Here is a 27702-nt window from a genome sequence, read left to right as displayed (position 1 = left end):
AGGCATTTACGATAGTTAATGGACATGATTGAGTTGGCAGAAGGGTAGTATTTCCCTTGGAGAAGGGAACACAGAACAAAGGTTGCAGAATCTTAATTTTAAGAGCCAAACTGTTCTGGAGTGATGTCAGGAAGCCCCTTCTTCAAACAAGGGGCAAGTGGAAATCCAGAATTCTCTTCCACTAAAAGCTGTGGACCAATGAAACTTTCAAAATTGAGACAGATTTTGTTTGGCATGAAGGATTAAGGGTTGCAGAGTTAAGGCGAGTGAACTTAGAATTAAGTTATGGATCAACCATAATCTAAGTGAATGGCGGGAGAGGCTGAGTGGAGCCCTCCTGTGCCTTCGTTCATGTCAGTGGCCATCTGTAAAAGACTGTGGGAGTCTTATATTCTGCACTGGAGGTGGAAACATTTTGAAAATGAAAACACTCCGTATTTTCCACATCAATGTAGCCAACTTTCCATTTCTGTCCTCGTGAGCCCGAGTTTGCTCTTGATGTACACAAAATACCAGCTATATTCCCCTGTTTCCTATTTCTCCCCCAGGCACGAAGAGGAAGTACACTGTATATACATGATTCACCCCCTGGACAGGCCTTTGCTCCCAATGCTGGTGAAATACAAAACAAGTTTACTGGAAATTGAGTGTCCTTTTACAAATGAGAAAATTTCCCCCAGAGTTTCCCAGATAATATAAATTAAAAATTTGAGGCCACTATACACACAAGAACAGAAAGAATCTTCAATGTTGTTTATTAGTTGCGAGTGCTAATGCTTGGTTTGGGTTACTTACAAAGGTGTTTTGTAAGTCTATTAAGAGCAAAAGGATAAATCAGGGAAGGAACAGGGCCCATGAAGGACAAAAGTGGCAATACTTTCGTGAAGCCGGAAGACATAGATAAAGTTCTAACTGAGTACCTCACATCTGAGTTCAGTGTGAAGAAGGGTAATGTAGATGTCGTAATATAGGATTATGCTATTCTTGAACAAATTAGCACTGAGAAGGATATGGTATCAGCGGTTTTGCAGTCTTAAAAGTGAATAAATCCCCAGACACAGAGGAGATTTCTACCAGGCTGCTGTGGAGGCAAAAAAGGAAATGCAGAGGTTTAGACATTAATTTTCAATTCTCTTTGGCCACAGGAGAGGTACCAGAGGACTGAAGGACAGTCAGTATGATACCATTACCCAAGAGAACTAAAGAACAGTTCATTGTCCTGTGGTTAACCCACCTAACCTGCATATCCCTGGACACTACGGGCAATTTAGCATGGACAATCAATCCAAACCTGCACACCTTTGGACTGTGGGAAGAAATCAGAGCACCTGGATGTGCGGGTCAGGTGATTGCCCATAGTGTTAGGTGCATTAGTCAGAGGAAAATGGGTCTGGGTGGGTTACTCTTCATAGGGTTGGTGTGGACTGGTTGAGCTGAAGGCCTGTTTCCATACTGTAGGGAATCTAATCTAAAACCACACAGACAAAGGGAGAAAGATTTGAATGACAAAATCTCCACTTGCAAAGGCAAGGATTGATACCATGGCTTTGTAAGAGGAAATCATATCTGATAAAGTTGATTAAAGTTTTGAAGAAGCGATTCGGTGTGTAGATGAGGGTAGTGCAATTGATGTAGTTCACATGGCCTTCATAGTTCAGGGCTTTGGAATGTCTTACGAGAGACTGGTTAAGAGCCCGTGGCATCCAGGGCAGTTTGGCCAAGTGGATCCAAAATTGGCTTTATAGCAGGAAGCAGAGGGTGATGGCCGAAGGTTGGTTTAGTGATTGGAAGTCAGTGTCCAGTGGCATATTGCAGGGTTTGGTGCTGGGTCCCTTCTTGTTTCTACTATATGTTAACAAGTTGAATGAAAATACAGAAGGCGTGATCATTAAGTCTGCAGATAATAAGAAAAATAGTGAGGTAATAAATGGTGAGCACAAAAGCTTTATAGTATTGGATGGTGCAGACAAGCTGCTCAAATGAGCAGAATGATAGCAAGTGGTATTAAGTCGTGAGAAAAAGCATTAAGCAATCTATTTTGGGAGGACTAACGAGACAAGGCTATCCATAATGTATGACAGGACCCCGAGAAGTACAGACGATTAAAGGGACCTTGGTGTCGATGTCATGAAGGCAGCAGGACAGGTAGATAAGATGGTGGCTTATGGGATACTTGCCTTTATTCATTGAGGTAATGATTACGTGAACAGGAAGGTCATGATGGAACTGTACGAGACATTAGTTAGGCCACAGCTGGTGTACTATGTGCGGTTCTGGTCACCACACAAGAGAAGGATGTGATTGCACTAGACTGCACGCAAAAGAGATTTACTAAGATATTGCCCAAGCAGGAGTGATTTAGCTACAAATAGAGATGTTCAATAGACTGATGTTGTTTTCCTTCAAGCAGACAAGGATGATAGGGGACCTGAGTAAGGTATATAAAATTATGAAACGCACATTTGGAAATCTTTCCCCCTAGTAGAAGGATCCATAACCAGGGAAGTACATGATTTAAGGTTGGGGACAGGAGATTTAGAGGGGATTTGAGGAAAAATGTTTTCACCCAGGGAAACGTGTATCTGAGGAACATTTCTAGAACAATTTTGGATCCAATTTGCCATATTACCTTGGATCCCACAGGCTTTTACCTTTCTGATTAGTCTCTCATGTCTCCTGGTCAAAAACCTGTCAAGTCCATGTAAACTACATACTCTCATCTACAAACCTAGTCACTTGCCTATTTAGTAAAAATTTAAATTTAAAATCTTAGTAAAATTTGTACAGACAGGAATCCTCACAACATTTTAATAGTATTTAAATGAACACATGTAATGTCATAGCATGTAAGGCTATAGGCCAAGTGCTGGAAAATGAGATTACAGCAGATAGGTGCTTGATGACTGCCACAGACATGATGGGCCAAAGTGCCATAAAACTCCATGACAATGGCGATATGTAAAGTACTCACCAGTGCAAAACCATCCTCCCGTGAGCAGCTCATTTGCATGGCTGTGTGGATCCCTCTTAACACAGATAGAGCAGAAAAAGAAACACAAATTAGATTGCAGATATGTTGATGCCTCCCAGCCCAACATAAACATCAGCTTCACTCTAAGATAGACTCGAAAAACCTAGTTAATTTTCCACTCCCTAACAATCGCTTGATGCAGCAGGATTTGGAGGGGACTGATGCATGTTTCCTTTCCAATACCAAGCATAATTCACAGACACTATCCAATCAAGGTTGATCAGAGGTAGTGTGAACGTGCTCCTGAACATGTACTCACAGGGAATTTAAAGAGATTTCACAAGGGTGGGACAGTTTAAAATAAATCAAAAAACAGATAGTACAAGTGGGATTACAGAATCACATTGTTAGGGTACAGAAAGAGACCATTCAATCTATTATGTCCATGAGAGCTCGCCAAACAACATCACCCTCATCCTTTATCCCTGTAACCTTGCACTTTCTTCTTTTTCAAATGACAATGAAATTTCCTTCTGAATACTTCAATAGAATCAGCCTCCACCAGACTTGAACAGTGCATTCCTGACCACAACCACTGTGTAAAAACATTGCTTCACATTGCTTCTACGAATTACTTTTAATCTATGCACTATCATTCTTAGTCCTTCCCCGAGTGGAATATTACTTATTTCATCTTCACTCGTTAAATTGAAAACCTCAACAATCTCACCACTTCATCATGTTAACTGGAGTGGATTACTCTCCAATTTGGACATTTCCAGACACACACCACTCAAACAGAACCATCCGTGGGATCCTGGGCTAAACTTAAAGCAGCTGTCTTCTTAAAATACCTTATTTACCCTTTCTCTGTCCCGACCACCAGTTGCAAAAGTTAAAGAGCAAGTCAACTTCTTAATAGAGACCAAAACAGACAAGTCCATAACACGTTTGGATGAGCAAATGCATCACTGAAAAACAAGCCATATTGGTGGTGCAATCAGTCCAGAGCTCACGACAGAAACAAACAGATATCTTCAAGTGGGTTCAAGAATAAACACAATGTGGTTTTTTTTTCCCTGTTTCAAACATATAAATCCCATCCACATTAGCAGAATAAATTCCATGCTCCCATATCTTATCAAGGTTCACACAGCATGATCAGACCATCGAGTAAAAACAGAAGATAGCAAGAAACAGCAATTTCTACACAGGAAATACACTATTTGCAATGATTCAACACAACATATTACCATGCAATAAGACAATCAAATATTGCAATCATCTCCCCACAAAATATTCCAATCAGAAACTCAGACACAGTGAACATCAACATTCAAAGACTTTCATCTACCCACAATCACACTCAACCATTTCCAACTGGAATGGGACTTTCATGTTTGCTGTTACTCTGCTTCTCTCAATGTTGCGATTCTAACCATCAGCTCTCGCATAGTACGCACGCTGCTTGCCTTGTGTCTATCTGCTGGATTCCCTCCAATTTGAAGTAAACAACAGGAGTGTGCACTTGTGAGCTGAGAGCAAAAGGTCACAATTTAAGTAGCAGTTCACACAGGAGCAGGTGGTGGAGGGAGTGAGGTGTGAGCACGGTTTTGGCGTAGCTAACAGGTGAAAAGTCTTTGGAGATGCCAGCACCATCAGGAAAGAAATCTGACCCATCTGTAGCATACATACATGCCCCCACACACTGCCATGCTCTCCACACCAAGCAGGGAGGCAAATACAGGCAGTGCGCCCTATTCAGTAATCTAGCTGCTTCGACTACATAAACCACATGCCGCCAAGTTCAGTCCCAGGTCAAAGCGAGCTAGGACAGCAGAGGTAGTGAAACTGAAAGACAAAAGCAGTCTGGCAAACATAACTAAAGAATCACAGAATAGGTGAAACATTCAAGGACGCCATTGCTGCTCCTCCAGTCAGTGCTGGTCCTCTGAACAAGTGAACCATCTAGTGCCACTTCTTTACTTCGCCACTTGGCTTACCACATTAATCCTCATCGGTTATGTGACTGAAACCTACAGTATTCTGAACGGCTGAATAAGGCAAACCAGAAAGTTTGTTCCCACCAGTTGGGGTGTCCAGAACATGGGGACACACACTCTCAGGATAAAGGACCAATGATTTAGAACTGCGATGATGAGAAACTTTTTCACTTCAAAAGGCTGTGAATCTTTGGAATTGTCTAACCCAAAGGGAAGTGTAATTATATTTTACAGGGCAACCCCCATACCTGCGGAATTGTTTTCCGCGGTTTACCGCAGTCCGAACATATTACAGGGAAGCTTGCGGAACCAGGGACCGGGGGCTGCCGGGAAGGTTTGTTTCCCAATGAAATGGATGGGTTCACTCCTATCTGCGGTTTCAGGTTTCTGCAGTAGGTCTTGCAATGTATCCCCCACGGATACTCTATTATTGAATACACTCAATAATCAGATTTCTGGTCTCTCAGGTAATCAAGGGTCATGGTGAGCATGTGGTTAAAGTGGAATTAAAGCTGAAAATCAGCCATGTTGGTAATAAAATGGCAGAGTAGGTCTATTCCTGCTTCTATTTCTCGTGTTCCTTTTTTTGATAATGATCTAACACCCTCTTGAACACCTTCATCATCTGAAGAATGGCTATGTAAGGAAGTCAACTCATGATTGATTTTAAACAATGAGTTGTGGTGACCTGGAATGCACTGCCTGAAAAGAAGACAGAAGCAGATTCAATGGTAACTTCCAGAGGGGATCTGAAGAAACACTTGTATTGTAGGGCAGCACAGAGCTGATGCATGATGGGCTGGACAGCCTATGTCGCTATCATCCACACCCTGAGCAGCCTGACCTAACATACGTTGAGGGGTGTGAAGGAGATTTAGTTTGGGGTGGAGGGTAGGAAGAAGAAAGAAAAGAGAGAGAGAGAGAGAGAGAGAGAGAGAGAGAGAGAGAGAGAAAGAGAGACAAGGTGAACACAAATCTATTGAGATACTATCAAAAGCATTCTATCTGGATGCACCACAGCGTGACTTGGTAACTGCTCTTCCCAAGACAGCAAGAAACCAGAGAGAGTTTTGAACATAGCCCAGTCCATCACGTAAACCAGCCTTTCATCCATTGGACTCCATCTCTCCTTGCTACCTCAGGAAAGCAACCAAAATAATTAAAGACCCCTCCCCGCCCTGCTATATTCTATTCCATCCTCTTCTGCCAGGCAGAAGATAAAGAAGTTTGGATACACATATGAATAGATTCAAGAACAGCTTTTCCCCCTGCTGTTTTTAGACTTGTGAATGGACCTCTCAAATTTTAAACTTAATGCTGATATCGCTCTGTGCGACTTCTCTTGGCAGCGGTAACATTGTACTCTTCAATCTGTTCTATTACCCTCTGCACTTTGTATGATATGATCCACCTGCACTGCACACAAACAAAACTTTGCACAGTACCTAGATACGTGACAATAATAAATCAAATCAAAGGCTCCTCAGAAATCATGGATTTGAACAAAGTTGGCTGAGAGGGGCAGTCTGAAATCTCAAACTCACCTTTCATGTGCAGCCTCCCGATTCATCACATCCATGCTCTCCTCCTGAAACGTAAAACAAGCAATTGCCTTTTACATCTGTGCTCAGGATTCAGCAATGATCTCAGCCACTCTTCCACAATTAGGTTGAGCCAACAACTGCTAATGATCTTGCACCTGAACTGCAATGCCCAACATTATGCTTGGTCACACCCTTCCTGTTTGAGTGAATGCTGCCACTCCAATGTGCTGAACTAATCATATGGACCATCATGCTATCTCAGGTGAATTCTCAATGTGGTCTCCCCTACATTGGGGAGACAGGAAAACGGATCTTCCTGCAAATCCAAATACACCACCTACTGTGTCCATTGCTCTCGATGTGATCTCCTCTACACTGGGGACTCAGGATGCTAACTTGTGGAACGTTTCAGGGAACACCTCTGGGACACACACCAAACAACCCCATCACCCTATGCAAACCAATAATTAAAAAAATGAGGAATCTTCTCAAATGATTAACAGAGTTGATTCGAAAGAAGTCTTTGTCTCATTTCACTTTTGCAGAATATTATTGTCGAGAGTCAAGAGATCTTATTTATTTAGTTATCAACTAACCCTTCCACTCCACCAAGGACACACAAGTCCTGGGCCTCTTCCACTGCCAAATCCAAGCCACCCGACACCTGGAGGAAGAATGCCTCATCCACTGCCTTGAGACCCTGCAACCACACAGCATCAACATCGACTTCACCAGTTTCCCCTTTCTCCCCACCCCACCCCCCCGCCCCACAACCTCAGCACTGTCCTATCTGTCCACCTTCCTTCCCACCTGTCCACTCCATCTTCCCCTCCGACCTATCACCATCAGGCCCAACCTGCATCCATCGATCACCTTCCCAGCTACCTTCCCCCAACCCCCCAGCCCCACCCTATTTATTCCCCCCCCCAGTTCTGCCCGCCCCCCATACATTCCTGCTGAAGGGCTTAAGCCCAAAATGTAAATTCTCCTGCTCCTCGGATGCTGCCTGACTTGCTGTGCTGATCTCCAGCATCTGCAGTCCTCACTTTCTCCTGAATTCTGCATTAGGCCAATTACTAATAAAGAGTGGAATTATTCAAGAGGTCAAAAAAGTACCAATGAAGTTCCCACTGACTGGCGTGATTGAGCTTTGCTATGGCTTTCTAGAAGAGTCTCTCACATACTTGATTGTACCAGCCTAATGCAGAAAGAGAAGTCTTAATATGAAGTTAAAGGAATTGGAATGGGAAATTCAGCCCCTCAAAACTGCTCCACCTTCATAAAGATCATGCCTGATCTGATGTTGCTTGAATTCCATTTGCCAGTCTGTCCCCCAAGTCCATGACTCTTTAGTCAATCGAAAACCTACCGAATATAATGGCCCAATCACCACTGCTCACCAAGGGAGTAAAGCGCAAACACTAACATGACCCCCTGGGTTAAGAAATTCTTCAATTTCATCCTAAATGGAACAATCTTTATTCTACCCATGATGGGAAACATCCACCCTGACGACATCTTGTATGTTTCAATAAGAACACCTCCCATCCTTTTAAACTCCAGCAAGTATGGACCCAACTTGCTCTAACTTTCCTGATAAGATGATCCCTTCATCCCAGGCATCAGCTGAGTGAATCTTCTATGAAGTAACAAAGATGAGTAAAACTGGGCACACTAATGTATGTGTGGACCCATTACCACATGCAATTGTAGTAATATTCCCTACTTCTATACGCAACAAGGTAACATAACTTTGTGAGATCAGATGGGTGTGAGAGAGAGCGAGAGATTGAATACCCTGGGTCCATATTTTCTGTAGTTTAGAAGAATAAGTAGTCATCCCATTGAAATACATTAAACTCTTAAGAGGCTCGACAGTAGATGCTGAGAGATGCTGACTGAAGAAGGGTTAATGTCAGATTATGGGGCTACCCAACGAGGACCAGGAGGTGAGACTTTTTTTTTCCCCCAGTTGGGAGTTGTGAATCTTTGAAATTCTCTATGTCAAAGAATTATGGATGCTCAGTTGTTGGGTTTCCAGTAAGGAAAGAACATGATGGGAGATAGCACAAGAAGGTGGAGTTGTGATACATCTGACTGAATGCGAAAGGCTCTTATGGTATAATGGCCCCTAATCCTGCACCTATATTTATAAGCTATTGTATAATTTTATCAGTATTGAGCTGCAGAAAGTCTACTTACCACGTTGGACATAATCACTTTCAATTTACGACCAGTAACAAATATTCATGTTGCAGCTTTATCATATACTTAACACGAGCAATAGCACAAACAAGTCCAATATGAGGGGCTCCCCCTGCATTGCTCTGTCCATCATGGTGTCCTCTGGAGATCCACTGCATCACAGATGCAATCCTCAGCCAATTCAGTTCATTCCATGTGATAGCAAGATACAGCCGGAGACACTCGATTCTGAAGGGGTTATCGGTGACAGTTTTCTGGCAACAGCACTGAAGACTTATGGTTCCACCCCTAACCCCATAGAACTAAAATACAGGCATCCACTCAGCCATGTGTGAAGTTGCCCAAGTATATGCTGTGCACAAAATGCAGGAGAAATCCAGCCCCATCAGTCTACTCTCAACTATCAGTAAACTGATGGAAGGAGTGATCAACAGCACTTGCAAAGACAATAATCTGCTCAATTCGTATTCTGCCAAAACCACTCAGCTCCTAACCTCATTATGGCCTTGGACCAAACATGGACAAAAGAGCCGTACTCCAGAGGCAAGGTAAAAGTGACTGCCCTTAATATCATGTTTACAACTGACTAAGTGTGACATCAAGGAACACTTGCAAAACTAGAGTCAATGGGAATCAGGAGAAAAATTCCACACTGGCTGCAATCATACCTGGCACAAAAGAAGATGGTCATCAACGTTGGAGGTCAAACATTTCAGTTTCACTACATCTCTACAGAAGTTCTTCATTGGTAGATATTTGCTAATCAACCTGCTCAGAGAAGTAAGGACATGAATTTAAGACTCCTGGCCCTGAGGTGGGGATACTACCATCACACCACAAGCACTCTCGAAGTTCCTCAGGATAATGCCCTTGCCTTAACCATCTTCAGCTGCTTCACCAAATACCTTGTCTGCATCCTCAGGCCTGAAATGGGATGATCATTGATGATTGCACAGAGTTCAGATACTGAAGCAGTAAATGCCCAAATGTAACAGGACCTGCGTCGATAAGTGGCAATCAATGGCTATTTCCAACAAGACAGAATCTAACCAATGCCCCTTGAAATTCTTTAATGTCACTAAGTCCCACAAAGAACCAATATCCTGTGTTTTGGGTGAAGGGGGCGGGGGGGGGGGGGGGGGGGGGAGAAAAAAATCGCCATTGACCAGAAACTGAATTAGATAGCCACATAAACACTGTGGTTACAACAGCAAATCAGAGACTAGGAGTCCTACGACAAGTTGCTCATTTCCTGACTCCACAGTGCATGCCGGCCAACTGGAAGGCACAAATCAGGAGTATGAGGGAATACTCCCCACTTGCCTGGATAATGCAGCTCCAACAATACCCAAGAAGCTCGACACCATCCAGGACAAAGCAAACTGCTTGACTGGCACCACATTCACACAGCAGCAGCAGTGCATATCATTTACAAGATGAACTGCAGAAACTTATCAAAGCTCCTTAAACAGCACCTTCCAAACCAATGGCCAATACCATCTGGAGGAAATGGTCAGCAGGTATATACCACCACCACATCCAAGTTCTTCTCCAAGCCATTCATCATCCTAATTCAGAAGTATGTGGCCGTTCCTTCACAAAACCCTGGAACTCTCACCTTAACAGCTGGGTGGGTGTTTCTACACACACTGCTAACTGCAGCTGTTCAAAAACCCTGCTCACCAACACCATCTCAAGACGAATGACAGATGGGTAATAAGCGCTGGCCCAAACTGGCTATGTCAGTTGTCAAGACATTTTCTGGGGAGGTGAAAATTCATCCTTCAGAGAATCAGGAAAATTAAGCAAGGCTTGGCTAATTTCATTGGCAGAAAAGTCGGAATTAGAATTAAAAGTAGGGCTAAGACAGGAGAACAAATTCAATGTTTAAACAGAATTTCAAAGCGGAAGAAAGAGAAAACATTCTACTTGGTAGTTTAACTTAATTAGCTGGAATTAATTACAGATGAGGCAGCTTTAAGTAGGAAATAAATAAACAAATATGAAACCTGAATAGGAAATAGAATTGAAAGAAAACTTTGATCATTTAAGAAGCTGGAACTAAAGTTATAAAGAGAAAGAGAACAGGAGACAGAACAGCAAGGGAGCAAGAACGTGCACATTGGCTTAAAAGCTGGAAGTAAAAGCAAAATGATCTCCATGAGTGTTCTGCACCTTCTAATGAGGTAGAGGAGATGGCCAAAAGAAAACTAGAGACTGTTCATGAAGGCTGGCAGAGACAGTTTATGAAGTTATTATTGTTAATTTTCTGAGGAGGTTTCTACAGATTATGAGATGGCAAAAAAGGCTTTTCTTGATGCATATGAGTTGGTCCCTGAGGCTTGCAGACAGAAATACTGGAACCACCAGAAGCAGCTTGGAGTTAATTGTAAGAACCCACTGACAAATGCTAAGAACCTACACAGAAAACCAGACATTTTCAACACAATCAGACACACAGCCAAGATGGCTGATGAACAAAGAAACAAAGAAAATTTCCAGCCCAGGAACTGGCCCTTCGACTCTCCAAGCCTGAGCTGATCCAAATGTACTGTCTAAACCTGTCAATCAATTCCTAAGCATCCGTATCGCTCTACTCACCATCTACTCATGCATTTATCCAGAAGCATCTTAAATGAATCTACCCCTGCTTCTACCACCTCTGCTGGCAACGCATTGCAAACGCCCACCACTCTCTGTGTGAAGTACTTGCCGCGTGTATCCCCCCTTAAACTTTCCACCTCTCACCTTGAAAGCGTGACCTGTCATTATTGAATCCTTCACCCTGGGAAAAAACTTGTCTCTATCCACCCTGTCTATATCCTTCATGATTTTATAAACCTCAATCAGGTCCCCCCCTCAATCTCCTTTTTTCTAATGAAAATAAACCGAACCTACTCAACCTTTCTTCATTGCTAGCACCATCCATACCAGGTAACATCCTCGTAAACCTTCCCTACACCCCCTCCAATGTGTCCACATCCTTTTGGTAATGAGGTGAACAGAACTGTACACAGTATTCTAAATGCAGCCGGATGAATGTCTTGTACAATGTTAACATGACTTGCCAGCTCTTGTACTCAATACCTCGTCTGATGAAGGCAAGCATACCATATGCCTTCTTGACCACTCTATCCACCTGTGCAGCAACCTTCAGGGTACAATGGACCTGCACTCCCAGATCTCTCTGCCCAAGGCTCTTCCGTTCATTGTATAATTCGCTCTAGAATTAGTCTTGCCTAAATGCATCACCTTTTCCGCACAACTCTCCAGTCTATCTATATCCTCCTGTGTTCTCTGACAGTCCCTTATGCTTTCTGCTACTCCACCAATCTTCGTGTCATCTGCAAACTTGCTCATCATATCAACAATGCCCTCTTCCAGATCATTTATGTATATTAAAAACAACAGTGGCCCCAACACTGACCCCTGTGGAACACCACTGGTCACCTTTCTCCATTTCGAGAAACTCTCTTCAACTACTTCTGTCTCCTGCTGCTCAACCAGTTCCTTATCCACCGAGCTAGAACACCCTGCACATCATATTACTTCACTTTCTCTATTAGTCTACCATGGGGAACCTTATCAAACACCTTACTAAAGTGCATATATATGACATCAACAGCCCTTCCTTCATCTATCAACTAGGTCACTTCCTCGAAGAACTCTATTAAGTTGGTACAAGATTGTCAACAAGTCCAAACCCATTTTTCATGATCCTCACAAACCCAAGACGGAAAGAAGGTGTGAGATGAAAGGAAGGCAGGAGATGAAAGGAAGGCACCTTCAATTCCCAAAACAACGGAAAACATCCTAGGATCTCACCCTCAAGCCAAACACAAAGGTGGTAAGTAGAACTGATGTCCAAAAACCTATGTGTCTCCATTGCCACAAGGCAGGACACTTTTGTGCAGATTGTTGGTAGTTTCAAGGTAAACTCATGAAACTTACTGGAGTACACAGATCAGTGCAAAGAAAGGGGCCCAGACTAAATGTGACAGACCAAGTTGTAGTTATGACTGTAGCTGTAAGACAAGATGTAAATATTGTTGTAGAGTGTAAGGGAAGCGAACAAGAGAAGGGAGAGTTACAGGGAATTCTTGTCAAAAAAAAGGTAACTCCTTATTTCTCAAACGAGGCCAGGTACAAATACAGAAAAACTTGTATTTATATTTAGGGATACAAAAGCCACCTAAATTCTTTTGCTAGGGAACTGCATAACATTTCCACTAGAAAGTGCTCTGAATGCCCAGTACTAGTGGTACTGCCCACTAGTAACCGGTACTAGTGGGCAGTATACATGCATACCTTTGCATTGGGTGCACCTGGAGTGTGACCAATGCCTGGAATGGGCCAATGCCTGGAAGGGTACCGTAGGGTTTGTCCATTGTTTGTCCGTAGTGACCTGCACATAAAGTCAATACTCCTGGGGAGTGATCTGGTTGAACTGAAAACAGTAGTTTCACCAACAGTTAAGGAGAGGCCAAGTAAATTCAAGGAGACAAAGCAATTGAAAGAAAAGATTCAAGGATTTTTTCCGTCATGCATCATACCCAAGCAATAGCTAAACAAGTACGGAGATCAAGCACAGACAGATATTTGGCTATCTGAAACTTTCTTTGAGATTTGGATAATCTGAAGGAAATGATCAGTAAGTCTTCTCGGATTAAGGCTCAGCAAGCCAATCCAGAGTCAAGTCGCACAATTGGTTTGATCCAAAATTAAAGCTGAGAGATTCTAGAATGTTACCAAATTGAAAAGGAGATTCTGATGAGGAAGTGGAGACCTTCTCACAGACTTGCAGATGATCAGACAATGATTCACCAGACTGCAGTGCAAACCAAATACCGTCAGGAGATATTAAAGAAAGCCCATGCTAAAAGCATGGGTAAATTACCTCAGACTTATAGGACAAAGAACAGTGCCACTAAGAGCAGCCAATGTAAAAGCATTCAGTGAGTTCCTTACATCCAAGACTGAACGAGAAATCGTGGTTTTTTTTGGGAATGTGTGGTTGCTATTGCAAGTTTGGACCAAATTTCAGCACTATAGTTGCTCCACTGATTAAGTGCTGATTGAGAAGTCAGGGAGTGCCATGTGTCTTCTGAGAAGTCTAAAGCAATTTTGGTTAATGAACCCAGTGTTGGTTCATTTTTTTTCCACCAAGTCCTTCAAGATAGCAATTGATGCTAGTGAACTAGGATAGATGGAGCCCTACGACAAGAAGATGGGGTAGGTATAGGAAACCAGCAGGATATGGATTCTAAAATGTTACCGTAACAGCAACAGGCATACTGTACACTGGAAAAGAAACTCTTGGGGTGCTATTGAGTCTTAAATACTTTGAAGTAGATGTGCATCACAGCCACAGGGAGACACAAACATATACTGATTGTAAGCCTTTGAGAGAAAAATTCAAAAACCACAATGTTAAATTACTTCAATGGAGTTTCATATTACAGCCCCAATACTGTCCACACTGAGGAGGAAACAATGGACATTCAGATGTTTTGTGGAGAATTTAACGTGCTTTAAATTATCCGAATAGCAACATGGGACCAAACAGTGAATGAGGATGAGAGGGTAAATGTGTTTTCATTTTACTTTTTAAAGCTACATTTTGTTTTTCTTTATACTTCGCAATGAAAAATATTTAAAATGATGTTTCACTTTTCCAAGGCACTTCTGTTCTTAACATCTTTTGAAGACTTGCGCCTGAAGTTTTGTGAAAGGTTTTTCTGATGAAGTTCTGAGGAAATACCTGGATGGGTTTGTTTTTTAAATGGGGCGGTCACTGTGGGATATTTCCTTTTAAAAGATGCTGGAAGTGACATGACTTTGGCTACTTACTTAGGCTTACTAGAAGTCAAATGCCTCTAATTATTGATGTCAGGTGTTATACATATTTTACTATAGTTTGGAGCTCAGTTGGAACATAACCCGTGAGGAGAGAAATACCCAGCTCAATCTATGCACCTTCCTGAAAACTCCATTTCTCAAATTTTTAGATTCCAAAAAAAGTTGAAAAAACTGAAATAGATATTCTTCCCAAGCAGTTTCTAGAAGGTCTCCCTCAAAATTCTCCAAACAAACTGCATCTAGAAGAGATCCAAGGGACAACTACGTGTCTTCGTGCCACTCATCTGTGCCTTGTGACATGTCATAAGGATACCAGACTGACAGTCATTTGGAACATTTATAGTTGTATGTTGACCTCTCTCAGAATGCACAAGTAATTGGCCAAAGTGTTTTTATTCCAAACTTAATCTCTGCTGATAATATTTACCTTTTTCATTGGTATGTGTGTCAGGTTATTTAGAATGATAATGTTTATACTTCAAATTTTTTTCAAACTATATTGACCAGATTTGTAGCCAAGTCAGCCTAGTTTTCATAATTATCAAAAAATTAATAATTTTATTGTTTATTGAAGAAACCTAATCGATGGGTCTTTTCATTCTGAACCTCATGTAGATACATTATATAACTGGCCATATCAATAACTACAAAACATTCAAACATATATGTTTGGACCATAGGACTAAATATCAGACAGAAACAATGCACTTCTTCAACCTTGATCGTAACATAATACACATACAGGATAACACTGAGCCACAAATGTACAATTGGAACTGGGGTAATTATGATTGAAAAGGATAAAAGGAATAGTGCCAAGTTTCTTGCGCATAATGCAAAGCTCAGCCATAGCACATATTGGGAAGGTGATGGCCTAGTTGTATTATCACTGGATCGTTAATCCAGAGACTAGATTGGAGTGGTGCTGGAAAAGCACAGCAGGTCAGGCAGCATCCGAGGAGCAGGAAAATCGTTTCGGGCAAAAGCCCTTCATCAGGTTAATCCAGAGACCCAGGTAATATTCTGGGGACCCAGATTCAAATCCTGTCACAGCAGATGATGGAATCTGAATTCAACAAAAATCTGGAATTAAGAGTCTAATGATGATCATTGGTGATTGTTGGAAAAGTTGGTTCACTAATGCCCTGCAGGGAAGGAAACTGAATGTGACTCCAGACTGACAGTAATGTTACTGACTTTAACTGTCCTGACACCCTCATTCCATGAATGAATAAAAAAATAATATCTACACACGGGAATTTGGGATGGGCAATAAATGCCTGCTTAAACCACAAAACCCATATCCCATTTTTTGTCTTAAAAAGTAGCAGAAAACTAAAAAAGATTTTGGAGCGGCACTGCTTCCTCACAGCGCCAGAGACCCGGGTTCAATTCCCGCCTCAGGCAACTGACTGTGTGGAGTTTGCACATTCTCCCCGTGTCTGCGTGGATTTCCTCCGGATGCTCCGGTTTCCTCCCACAGTCCAAAAATGTGCAGGTTAGGTGAATTGGCCATGCTAAATTGCCCGTAGTGTTAGGTGAAGGAGTAAATGTAAGGTAATGTGTCTGGGTGGGCTGCGCTTCAGCAGGTCGGTGTGGACTTGTTGGGCCGAAGGGCCTGTTTCCACACTAAGTAACCTAATCTAATCTAATCTAATCTTTAAAACACGTGTGATTTGCAGCTGGCTACATTCAACCAATTACACACACATGCTAATCATTTCAAGCCAGAGAGAACAATTAAGGACTTTTCTGATCTTGACAATGTACATAAAATTTATGAAACACAGATTTTCCATTATTATAACATAACAGTTCACCAATTATTAAAAACAATGCTAAAATCATTCTAATAAGTGAGGTAAAACAAGTTCATGTCCATTGCTAACTGTACACACACTGTGTCACGCATCTGTTGGCAATGGCACTGCCAAATTGTAAAACAACTGACCCGAAGACACCTAGCCTGCAGAGCAAATACCTTGACTTTAACAGGATTAGCCTTTAGGTAGACATGTAAAGATAACCCTTACCTGCCGAATCTGGTCAATCCTGCTGCTGAAAGTTCGGAATGGTGACAGCGGGAACGACTGGAGGTAGCGGGAGGGGGAGAAAACCAAAAGTCCGTCATTCAAAGTGCACATTGTATTACTAATTGGAAATTGACCTGAATAGTTCAAATTTTACATAACAAGCTAAACTGTGGAATCTCTGTTCTGCAATGCAATTGCGAAGTGAAGTATGATTTGAACAGAAAACAGCCACAAGTGAACAGAGCAAAACAAATCAGGTGAGTTCTTTTCCTAGCTTCCTAGGTATGTGATGTCTATGAACACATACCTATTCATAGTCATACAGCATGGAAACAAACCCTTCAGTCCAACCAGTCTATGCTGATCATAATTCCAATCTAAAGTAGCCTCACCTGCCTGTGTATATCCCTTCAAACATTTCTTATTCATGAACTTATCTAAATGTCTTTTAAACATTGTAACTGTACCCACATCCAACACTTCATTCCACGTACAAATGACCATATAAAAATAATTTCCCCTCATGTCTTTTTTAAAATCTATCACCTCGCACCTTAAAAAATGCCCGAGTCTTGAAATCCCCCACCCTACAGGAAAATAAAAAGAGACCAGCCATTCACCTTATCTACATCCTTCATTATTTTATAGACCTCTATATGGATGTTATGTTATGTTGCTTTTCCTGATTTGGTTTTCCAGGCACTGTGGGACAAATCCTTCTTTTGTCTGTATTTTACAAGTATCCTAGCCAAATAAGGCCGTACATGCTAACTTTCATCAGGAGCGCGAGTAACTTGGAAGTTATTTTCCCAGCAAGGTGTGGGTGATCGTTAACAGCCAACTCCCTGTATTTAAACGTCCCAGTTCATGGGGTACAGTTTAAAGCTTCTGTAACAGATTTGACGGCTCTTTACCTGAAATATCAGATGGAGGGTATACCTCAGCACTGACAACTCATTTGGATACAATGCATTTAATGTCCCAAGAGATAACAGTGCGGTACATAACAAAATCTGACATGTATGGATTAGTACGATTAGTGAGCAAAAGTCTGGGTAAAGAGGTAAATTTTGAGAATGACTTAAGTGAGGGGGATAATGAGCCTGAATGAGTGTGGTCAAGCTCCCACCCACAGAACCAGGGACTTTTAGTTTTCAGCAGCAGTTGCTGCTGGGGGTCTTGAAGATGTGGAAGCTATTTTTTCCCCTCAGTCAATTCCAAAAGCTGTGACTCTGGCTGCTGGAGTTGCATGTGAGAGAATCTGTTTTCTGAATCTGCCTTTTGCCAAGGGTGGGTTTATGGGATGATACTATATTGGAACAGCTTTTTAAAATTATTTTTATTAAAAACTTGTTGAAATTTTTTACAAAAACAACTATATATAAAAAGAAACACAAAAGGATAGAGGTTGTACAACACAGTGTCATATCACAATGCTATTAATATAAACTACCTACTATTCTACCAAAATAAACATATCTACTTAACTTATACTAACTACAATCAAATTAAAGTTAAATTAAGGTGAATTCAAGTTAAATTAAATTAAATTACATTACTTTATTCTATTTCATTTACCGCACCTCCGTTGAAGCCCCAATCCCTGGGAGCACCAGTCATTGTACCCGTATTCTCACAGCTTCCCCATCCCAGGGCCCCACGGGCTGCCCTATCCGACTCCCACGGCTATATCATGGCCCTGATTAATAATAGATAAGTCTGTATCTATATAATTTAAAAAAGGCAACCATGTCTTACAAAACTGCTCAGTTTTGTGCTGCAACATACTTCTAAGGTAGTCTTGTGGGGGATGCTCCATCGCCAGCCTGCACCATCCCACAAGACCTACGTCCAAATCATTAAAATGTTCTTCCTCACACAGTGCATAACTTCTTCCCATTTTCCCCCCCAAGAGAGGGCAAAGTTTGGCAACCCCATGTAGAAGAAATACTGGATTCACCTTGACTTCAATTCCTAGGATTCCCTTCAGCTCCCTTACAAAGGCACTCCAGTATCTGTGAATCTTGTAACATGACCAAAAGCAATGTGTGAGAGTGCCTATACTAATTTTACATTTAGGAAATCCTGAAGACACTCCTCTCTGGAACTTATCTAGCCTCTGGCGCCATTTGAGCCCTGTGTAAAATTTTCAATTACATGTTCTGCACTTTGTTACTTATTGAGATTCATATTGGAACTATTAATTAATAATAGTTATTGTATTCATTACTCTTAAGTTATTCCAATTTCTTCCTTTTGTTGTATTTTACCTACACCATTTGAATAAATTGTGTTTTGCTTAATGTCAAGTAGTTTGACCAATCGAATTGCGACTAGAACACAGTACCTGATATTTACCTTTAAAATAAGAAATGGTTAGGATCTAGGCTAATATGCTCTTAATAGTTTTTAGGGGATCATGACTGGTCCACAGCAATGCTCAAGCCTGTCTCCTCCTATGCAACAGAAGCGATGCCACAGGGGATTTAATAGTTTTCATAAGTTTTAGTTCATTTCTTTGGTGAACACTGATCCACAGAACTGTCTCCTTCCAAGGAAAGCCCACAAATGTCATTCGCCCAGGAGCCCCTAGAGCTCTTGCTGCACATTCCATCACACCCAATTATAATTCCTGCTTGCTGCTGATGCAACCTCAAGGGCCCATCTAAGTGTAACCCGGAAACTCTCAGAGGTGTGCTGCAAAAGATGGGTATGGAAGAAAACAGTGTCACAGGGAAAATGCGAAATGGTAACCAAACCACTGAACAAGTGGATCTTGAGGCAGGACAGAGACAATGTCATTAAAAAAAACTTGTGCTTAAACATAAAAAAAATGAATGGAATGCTTTCTATAGAACATTGGAGTATCTGGAGTATTAAGTGCAATCTGGTCTACTGCCTAAGGAAGGACATAGTTGCCACAGAAGGAATGCAGCAGATGTTCCCCAGGCTGATTTCTGGGACGATGGAACTATCCTAAGAGGAGACTGGGCCTATATTCTCAGGAGTTTAGAAGAATGAAAGGCAATCTCACAGAAGCTTACAGGTTACCTAAAAGGGATAGACAGGACATTTCGTCTGGCTGTGGGAGCACAGAGTAAAATACAAGTCACTTGAAACAGAGGTTAGGGAAACATTTACAGTCGGAGGGCTGTGGAAGATCAGTCATTGAGAATATTCAAGACAGAGGCTGATAGATTTCTAGATTCTAATAACATCAAGGGATACAGGGATAGCACAGGAATTTGATGTTGAGGTAGATGACCAGCCATGACCCAGAGCGGCAGAACAGACTCATGGGGCTGAATGGTCTAGTGTAGCGCCAGCACTCAAGCCTGCTCGGCTGTTTAGGGACATCATGGATATCAGCGACTTAATTCCATAACCATGATTTTGTCTTTTTTCCTTCAATTTGGCTAATAAAACACTCAGAAGAACTGACCCCGCTGCCCTGGATGCAACTTCCAAAAGGGTGGTACAGGAAAAGACAGAAGACTGTCATACTCCTGTTGAAAGTTGGCTATTACCGAAGGAACTGAACATCCTCACCCCTGCTATAAGCATTAATGGTATGAAGTAGGGCATGGCTCATTGACATCCACGTCTTTATATACAAGGGTACTCAACTGGAATGATGGCAGGTCTGACATTTTCTGAAACGGATGGAGTGGGGAAAAAAAAGGGAAGAGCAGGACCAGCTCCAATAATCCTTGTATATCCCTTGGTACCAGACAAAAGGAAAGCACGGTCTGACTGGGATTGGCACACGAATGGGACAGAACAAAAGAAAGATTTACATTTCCGTCATGTCTCTTATGACCTTGTGACCTCATGTGCCAAAGCACTTTACAACCAAAATGGTACAATTTCCTAAGAAGCATAGTCATTGCTGCAGAGTACGAAAAGATAGCAAATGCTTGTTGGAGTTTAAACAAAGTTCTAAAATATCTGAGGACAAAAAGAGGTATGGCAAAGTGCCAACAAGTAACAAATTTCAGAATATTACATCTGTTTAACTCAGTTGGTTAACATGCTACTCTGCAGCTCAAAGGACACAAAAATGACGAGAACCCAGTATTAAAGCCTCTCTGTGGCCTTGCCTCTATATCCTCTTACAGAACTATGGGTGGCACAGTGGTTAGCACTGCTGCCTCACAGAGCCAGAGACCTGGGTTCAATTCCCGCCTCAGGCAACTGTCTGTGTGGAGTTTGCACATTCTCCACGGGTCTGCGTGGGTTTCCTCCGGGTGTTCCGGTTTCCTCCCACAGTCCAAAAATGTGCAGGTTAGGCGAATTGGCCATGCTAAATTGCCCGTAGTGTTAGGTGAAGGGGTAAATGTAGGAGAATGGGTCTGGTTGAGTTGCTCTTCGGAGGGAACTTGTTGGGCCAAAGGGCCTGTTTCCACACTAAGTAATCTAATCTAGTCTGTGAACTACACCTCAAACATATTCCTCCATACGAAGCCTACTGTGTTTTTCCCACTCTCTTCACCTCATGCTGTCTTCAGTGGCTGAAGATCTAAATTCTGTCGTCATTTATTGAGGAAAACATGCATTGAAACTGAATTTGACTAAACCTTCAGTCAGGTCCTCACATCTTCTTTTGCTCACAGCCGAATGTGTGTGTTAATTTTGCGAGACATCGTGGCATTGCCTTGCCTTTTTGGTACTACATAAATGTAGGTCAGATCCTGTTGCTGGGTGAATCTCAAGTGTCACACTGTTAAGTTTATTGCTAATGGAACAGAAGCAGAATTATTCGGGAAAGTTAAGCCAAAAGAAGATTCCCTGGTTACTCTTCGAGTAGCTCATGGAGAAAAAAAACACAATGAGGCACACTCTTATTTGTCTGGAAGGGCAATTCCTAACTCCAAAATAACTTGGTAACTGTAATGACACACAGCTTGTGGCCTCTGCGAAGGAACGAGCAAACGGAGGTGGCCTCGCTTTACTCACCGAGCTCGGACAGCTGAGGTTTACTGAGGCACTGCTCCTCCGACACCGGAGCAACGTTGGCTGAAACACTGGAGATGAGTCGCTACAAAAAAAAAAATTGAGACAGAGATTAGCCAGTGCCTCCACCAAGAACTCAAACACAGGGTCTTTACTGTTTTCAGCATCAATGTACAGTTTGCCTGTTTTGGACCAGCCCGCTGCATTTTTCTTTTCACAAATATCAAGATGCATCACATACACGGCATCTGGATAGGTACATGGATAGGTGCTTAAGCTAGGACAAATGTTCGGCACAACATCATGGGCTTCTGTGCTGTATTGTTCTACGTTCTATACACAGGAGGTGCAGGCAAAGAAACAAAGTGGAATACAATGCACAGTAAATGCTTCCCAGTTACCTGACTTTAACTAACATGTGCAATTGATACAGTGTGCCCATTATATTGAAAGCTTATACTGTTCAAATCTCAGGTATGTATTTCACAGCATGGAGGGATTGTTTCCAACAATGCTAATAGCAACAAAATCCAAACTTGAGTGTGCCAAATTTTTGCTCTCTTCCAGAAAAATCAGATGATGTGTATCTTTGGAAAATTCCTGAATGCCGTCACTATTGTCAATAATATTGATCATCAATTTCAAGTTACGATCCTCATGCATTTCATTTCTTAATCTAAGAACGCGTGACCTGTTGTACACTCTCACAATCAGGGGCCATGTTTGGACCACCCAAGCTCGGAGACACGCAGAGTCACAAAGTCAAGGTTCAACATGCAAGGTCGCGTGCTTCAGCTTCCACAATGCATACCATTTGTTGTATGTAACCCCTGAAGTAGGACTGCTCAGTCAATACATGTTCCTGCCAGTTACTGACACTGACTCATATTGTTTGGTTCATACTACAGTGCCACACTAGGTACAAGTCAAGCAGGTGGAAGTTTTGGACTCAGTGTATGGAGATGTATTAGGCCAGGTACAGACTGCTGCTGTTGGTAAAACACTTCAGACAAGAATCCAGCTCCAGATTTCTATCCCCTGTAGGAATAACGGGTGAGGAACAGGACAGGGTGACATTGGATTTGCAGCGCCTGTGGTTAATAGCCCATTAACACTCACCGTTGAGGCTCACACATGAAGAACGACCAGGGAGCTACTCGTTCATAGATTGTACCTGGGAGAGAGACAACGCCTTCCAAAACACAAAAAGCCAACACAGGCTCTTCTCCACATCTCCGCTATAGACAGAATCATACTAACTGCTGCTACTGCTGCATGCGCAGCCAGTACTGAATGTTCCAAACACGGATGCCTCCTGATTGGAATCCAAGATGATGGCAGTCTGCCCGATTTCCAATCAGATTGCTCACCAACAATCCTGGATCTGGCATGAGCCAAGATCACTTCCAGTGTGGGGGGGGGGGGGGGGGTGGTGGTAGTGGAGTGACCAGCAATGCCAAGTCCAGAATGACAAATGCCAGAGGGCCGACACTGATTTTACTCCACACCACAAGCCATTGGCGACCCTCCAGCATCTCTGTCTGCCTGGCTGGTCATCACATAGTCATCAAAACAATAGATTTACATATTCAGAGCTCCAGTGGAGGTCACATCAGCAAGGGCCAAATAACAGGTTAGACAGTGATGTTTTATCTTTGGGACCAGGATCTGACCCCCATTAAAAGCAAATGATTTTTATTTATAATAGGAGGTTTTAACGTGGAATAACGTTCCAAGGCACTTTGCAAAAGGTATAACTTGACCAAACACAAAAACAGAAATCGCTGGAAAAGCTCATAAGTCTGGCAGCATCCGAGAGAGAGAAATCATGTTAACGTTTCGGATCAAGCGAGCATTCCTCAGAAGTTCAGAATTATCGTATCTGCAGTTCTTTTGTTTTTCTAATGTGACCAAGTCTGACATCAAGTTGCACAAGGTGATAGTAGGACAAGTGAACAGCTTTCGTGGGGGGTTGAGGTAGGGGGGCGTGGGGAGATGGTGAAAATATGGGAAGTGGGGGAGGGAGGGGAGGGGAAAAGATGGGAGGGGGGGAGGAGGAGGAGGGGGGGAGGAGGAGGAGGGGGGGAGGAGGAGGAGGGGGGGGAGGAGGGGGAGGAGGAGGAGGAGGAGGAGGGGGGGAGGAGGAGGAGGGGGGGAGGAGGAGGAGGAGGGGGGAGGAGGAGGAGGAGGGGGGGGAGGAGGAGGAGGAGGGGGGGAGGAGGAGGAGGAGGGGGGGAGGAGGAGGAGGAGGGGGGGAGGAGGAGGAGGAGGGGGGGAGGAGGAGGAGGGGGGGAGGAGGAGGAGGAGGGGGGGAGGAGGAGGAGGGGGGGAGGAGGAGGAGGGGGGGAGGAGGAGGAGGGGGGGAGAAGGAGGAGGGGGGGGAGGAGGAGGAGGGGGGGGAGGAGGAGGAGGGGGGGAGGAGGAGGAGGGGGGGAGGAGGAGGAGGGGGAGGAGGAGGGGGGGAGGAGGAGGGGAAGGAGGGGGGGGGAAGGAGGGGGGGAGGGAGGGGGAGGGAGGGGGAGGGGGAGGGGGAGGGAGGGAGAGGGAGGGGGAGGGAGGGGGAGGGAGGGGGGAGGGAGGGGGAGGGAGGGGGAGGGAGGGGGTGGGTGGGAGGGAGGGGAGGGAGGGGGTGGGTGGAGGGAGGGGGGAGGGAGGGGGTGGGTGGGTGGGAGGGAGGGGGTGGGTGGGAGGGAGGGAGAGGGAGGGGGTGGGTGGGAGGGAGGGGGTGGGTGGGAGGGAGGGAGAGGGAGGGGGTGGTGGGAGGGAGGGAGAGGGAGGGGGTGGGTGGGAGGGAGGGAGAGGGAGGGGGTGGGTGGGTGGGAGGGAGAGGGAGGGGGTGGGTGGGTGGGAGGGAGAGGGACGGGGTGGGTGGGTGGGAGGGAGAGGGAGGGGGTGGGTGGGTGGGAGGGAGAGGGAGGGGGTGGGTGGGTGGGAGGGAGAGGGAGGGGGTGGGTGGGTGGGAGGGAGAGGGAGGGGTGGGTGGGTGGGAGGGAGAGGGAGGGGGTGGGTGGGTGGGAGGGAGAGGGAGGGGGTGGGTGGGTGGGAGGGAGAGGGAGGGGGTGGGTGGGTGGGAGGGAGAGGGAGGGGGTGGGTGGGTGGAGGGAGAGAGGGAGGGGGTGGGTGGGTGGGTGGGTGGGAGGGAGAGGGAGGGGGTGGGTGGGTGGGAGGGAGAGGGAGGGGGTGGGTGGGTGGGAGGGAGGGAGAGGGAGGGGGTGGGTGGGTGGGTGGGAGGGAGAGGGAGGGGGTGGGTGGGTGGGTGGGTGGTGAGGGTGGGGGTGGGTGGGTGGGTGGGAGAGGGAGGGGGTGGGTGGGTGGGTGGGAGAGGGAGGGGGTGGGTGGGGGGGAGAGAGAGAAGAGGGAGGGAGAGAAGAGGGAGGGGAGAGAAGAGGGAGGGAGAGAAGAGGGAGGGAGAGAAGAGGGAGGGAGAGAAGAGGGAGGGAGAGAAGAGGGAGGGAGAGAAGAGGGAGAGAAGAGGGAGGGAGAGAAGAGGGAGGGAGAAGAGGGAGGGAGAGAAGAGGGAGGGAGAGAAGAGGGAGGGAGAGTAGAGGGAGGGAGAGAGGGAGGGAGAGAAGAGGGAGGAGAGAAGGAGGGGGGGCGGCGGCGGGGGAGAGGAGGGGGGGGAGCGGGAGGGGGGGGGAGCGGGAGGGGGGGGGGAGCGGGAGGGGGGGGGGAGCGGGAGGGGGGGGGAGGGGGGGGAGGGGGGGGGGAGCGGGAGGGGGGGGGAGCGGGAGGGGGGGGGAGCGGGAGGGGGGGGAGCAGGAGGGGGGGGGAGCGGGAGGGGGGGGGGAGCGGGAGGGGGGGGGAGCGGGAGGGGGGGGGAGCGGGAGGGGGGGGGAGCGGGAGGGGGGGGGAGCGGGGGGGGGGGGAGCGGGAGGGGGGGGGGAGCGGGAAGGGGGGGGGAGCGGGAAGGGGGGGGAGCGGGAAGGGGGGGGAGCGGGAGGGGGGGGAGCGGGAGGGGGGGGGAGCGGGAGGGGGGGGGATGAGCGGGGGGGGGGGATGAGCGGGTGGGTGGGTGGGTGGGTGGAAGGGAGGGAGGATGGGTGGGTGGGTGGGTGGGTGGAAGGGAGGGAGGATGGGTGGGTGGGTGGGTGGAAGGGAGGGAGGATGGGTGGGTGGGTGGGTGGGTGGAAGGGAGGGAGGATGGGTGGGTGGGTGGGTGGGTGGAAGGGAGGGAGGATGGGTGGGTGGGTGGAAGGGAGGGAGGATGGGTGGGTGGAAGGGAGGGAGGATGGGTGGGTGGGTGGGTGGAAGGGAGGGAGGATGGGTGGGTGGGTGGGTGGAAGGGAGGGAGGATGGGTGGGTGGGTGGGTGGAAGGGAGGGAGGATGGGTGGGTGGGTGGGTGGAAGGGAGGGAGGATGGGTGGGTGGTGGGTGGAAGGGAGGGAGGATGGGTGGGTGGGTGGGTGGAAGGGAGGGAGGATGGGTGGGTGGGTGGGGGTGGGGGGAGGGATGGGTGGGGTGGGTGGGTGGAAGGGAGGGAGGATGGGTGGGTGGGTGGTGGGTGTGGGAGGATGGGTGGGTGGAGGAGGGAGGTGGGTGGGTGGGTGGAAGGGAGGGAGGATGGGTGGGTGGGTGGGTGAAGGGAGGGAGGATGGGTGGGTGGGTGGGTGGAAGGGAGGGAGGATGGGTGGGTGGGTGGGTGGAAGGGAGGGAGGATGGGGGGTGGGTGGGTGGTGGAAGGGAGGGAGGATGGGTGGGGTGGAGGGTGGGTGGAGGGGGGAGGGAGGTTGGGTGGGTGGGTGGGTGGGTGGAAGGGAGGGAGGGTGGATGGGTGGGTGGGTGGAAGGGAGGGAGGATGGGTGGGTGGTGGGTGGGGGGTGGAAGGGAGGGAGGGAGGGTGGGTGGGTGGGAGGGGAAGGGAGGGAGGGTGGGTGGGTGGGAGGGTGGAGGGGTGGGTGGGTGGGGTGGGTGGGAAGGGGAGGAGGGGGTGGGGATGGGTGGGTGGGTGGGTGGAGGGGAGGGAGGATGGGTGGGTGGGTGGGTGGGAGGGAGGGAGGGTGGGTGGGTGGTGGGTGGGAGGGAGGGGGTGGGTGGGTGGGTGGAGGGAGGGGGGGATGGGTGGGTGGGGTGGGTGGAGGGGGGAGGTTGGGTGGGTGGGTGGGGGAGGGGGGGGGGGTGGGTGGGTGGGTGGAAGGGAGGGGGTGGGTGGGTGGGTGGGTGGAAGGGGGGGGATGGGTGGTTGGGTGGGTGGTGGGAGGGAGGGGGGGGGTTGGTGGGTGGGTGGGAGGGGGGTGGGTGGGTGGGTTGGGTGGGTGGAGGGTGGGTGGGTGGGTGGGTGGAGGGAGGGTGGGTGGGTGGGTGGGGGGAGGGATGGGTGGTGGGTGGGTGGGGGGATGGGTGGGTGGGTGGAGGGTGGGGGTGGGTGGAGGGGGGTGGGTGGTGGGTGGGGTGGGTGGGTGGGAGGGGGGGTGGGTGGGTGGGGGGGGTGGGTGGGTGGGGGGTGGGTGGGTGGGTGGGAGGGAGGGGATGGGGGGTGGGTGGGTGGGTGGGGTGGTGGGGGGGTGGGGGTGGGTGGGTGGGTGGGGGGGGGGGGTGGGTGGGTGGGTGGAGGGAGGGAGGAGGGGTGGTGGGTGGGTGGAGGGTGGGTGGGATGGGGGGTGGGTGGGGTGGGTGGGGGAGGGAGGGAGGGTGGGTGGTGGGTGGGGGTGGGGGGGGGTTGGGGTGGGTGGGAGGGGGGGGGTTGGGTGGGTGGGTGGGAGGGGGGAGGTTGGGTGGGTGGGTGGGGGTGGAAGGGAGGGAGGATGGGTGGGTGGGTGGGTGGGGGGGGGGGTGGGTGGGTGGGTGGGTGGGGGGGGGAGGGGTTGGTGGGTGGTGGGGGGGGGGGGGGATGGGTGGTGGTGGGTGGGTGGGGGGGGGGGTTGGGTGGGTGGGTGGGGGGAGGGGGGGGTGGATGGGTGGGTGGGGGGGGGGGGAGGGGTGGGTGGTGGGTGGGTGGGGGGGAGGGGGGGGTGGGTGGAGTGGGTGGGTGGGGGAGGGGGATGGGTGGGTGGGTGGGTGGGGGGGGGATGGGTGGGTGGATGGGAGGGGGGGGGGTGGGTGGGATGGGTGGGTGGTGGGGGGGGGGTGGGAGGGTGGGAGGGTGGGTGGGTGGGTGGAGGGAGGTGGGTGGGTGGGAGGGAGGATGGGTGGGTGGG

At 47.0% G+C, this 27702-nt stretch overlaps 1 pseudogene; it reads right to left on the bottom strand.

The window, feature by feature from the left end:
* LOC140492608 (P2R1A-PPP2R2A-interacting phosphatase regulator 1-like) overlaps positions 1-27702 on the bottom strand; it is a 55747-nt pseudogene that overhangs the window by 15769 nt on the left and 12276 nt on the right.

This window comes from Chiloscyllium punctatum, chromosome 21 (genome assembly GCF_047496795.1).
Source record: "Chiloscyllium punctatum isolate Juve2018m chromosome 21, sChiPun1.3, whole genome shotgun sequence".
NCBI lineage: Eukaryota > Metazoa > Chordata > Chondrichthyes > Orectolobiformes > Hemiscylliidae > Chiloscyllium > Chiloscyllium punctatum.
Note: the sequence above shows the minus strand (reverse complement) of the source record. Positions and strands in the feature narration are given on the sequence as shown.